The sequence below is a fragment of the Austrofundulus limnaeus genome, unplaced genomic scaffold (genome assembly GCF_001266775.1).
Source record: "Austrofundulus limnaeus strain Quisiro unplaced genomic scaffold, Austrofundulus_limnaeus-1.0 Scaffold264, whole genome shotgun sequence".
NCBI lineage: Eukaryota > Metazoa > Chordata > Actinopteri > Cyprinodontiformes > Rivulidae > Austrofundulus > Austrofundulus limnaeus.
The window spans coordinates 423674-425013 of record NW_013952666.1 but is presented as its reverse complement, the minus strand read 5'-3'; positions in this window follow the sequence as shown (position 1 = coordinate 425013).

Below are 1340 nucleotides of genomic sequence, written 5' to 3'. Positions count from 1 at the left end.
ATCCATCTTCTGTACACGCTTCTTCCTTTTCAGGGTCACGTGGGTCACTGGTGCCCATATCCAACAGTCTTAGTGCGAGGGGCGGGGTACACCCTGGATAGGTCACAAGTCCATCACAGGGACACACACAGACAAACGAGACAAACAAGCATTCACTCTCTCACTCACACCTAGGGACAATTTAGAGTTATCAATTAACCTAACAGTCATGTTTTTGGTCTGTGAGAGGAAGCCGGAGTACCCGGAGAGAACCCACGCATGCACGGAGAGAATTATTATTATTATTATTATTATTATTATTATTATTAGTATTAGTAGTAGTAGTAGTAGTAGTAGTAGTAGTAGTAGTAGTAGTAGTAGTAGTATTTTACCTGATGCAGCTTGTATTAACAGAACTAGAGTTAGGGGACCAGTCAGCAGAAGAGACATCATTACATATTCTCCTGCAGACTTTACTGAACCATCACAATTTCTGATAATCTCAACTTATTAAAATAAAGTTACCCACATGGCTAACAAGTAAAGTTACCCACATGGCTAACAAGTAAGGACCAGGTCAACTGGTACTGATGGTATGACAAGTGGTTTGTTAACAGACGTGAGCCATATCTAGCAATGATGGCACTTTTTTGGATATCATGCCAGAACTGGCCCAGTTGTGGTTTGGTTTATGTTGTAATGGCCCACTTATTAACCCCCTCTGGAAAACCACATCCGGGCCACCCAGGGCTGGACTTGGACCAAAAAACGGCCCGGGCATTTTTTGGTCATGGCGGCCCACCATCATTATTTATATAATACGCAAATGGACACGACATACCAGAGGATGTGTTGCATGTTGTGTTTCACAAGTTCAAGTGCAGCAGCGTACAAGGAAGAGAGTAACCATGTTAAAAACCTGAAGAGCTCTTCTTCCAATCAGAGACTTTAATGTTCATGAGGTTCTGATGCTCAGTCAGTGGATCACCAGAGAGAGAACAGGTCAGACAACTGCTAAACCTAAAGCTTTCAGTCATAAAGGATTTCTTTAGGCCTGGTTAGCTCACCATGGTAACAGAGACTGAGTCTGAACCTAATTAGATCACCATGGTAACAGAGACTGAGTCTGAACCTAATTAGATCACCATGGTAACAGAGACTGAACTCAGTTACTGTCAGTCTCTTTTGTTACCAGGTGACACTGAAAATATTACAATGTGACTGAAACAGTATTTATTACGGGTGTAAGAAAATAACGATATACTGAAATATCGCGATATTTCATTTCCTGATACTGTATCGATATTCTAAAGCCCTGTATCGATTTTTTATTAAGGTTTAAAATGTCAACCTTCTTGCCA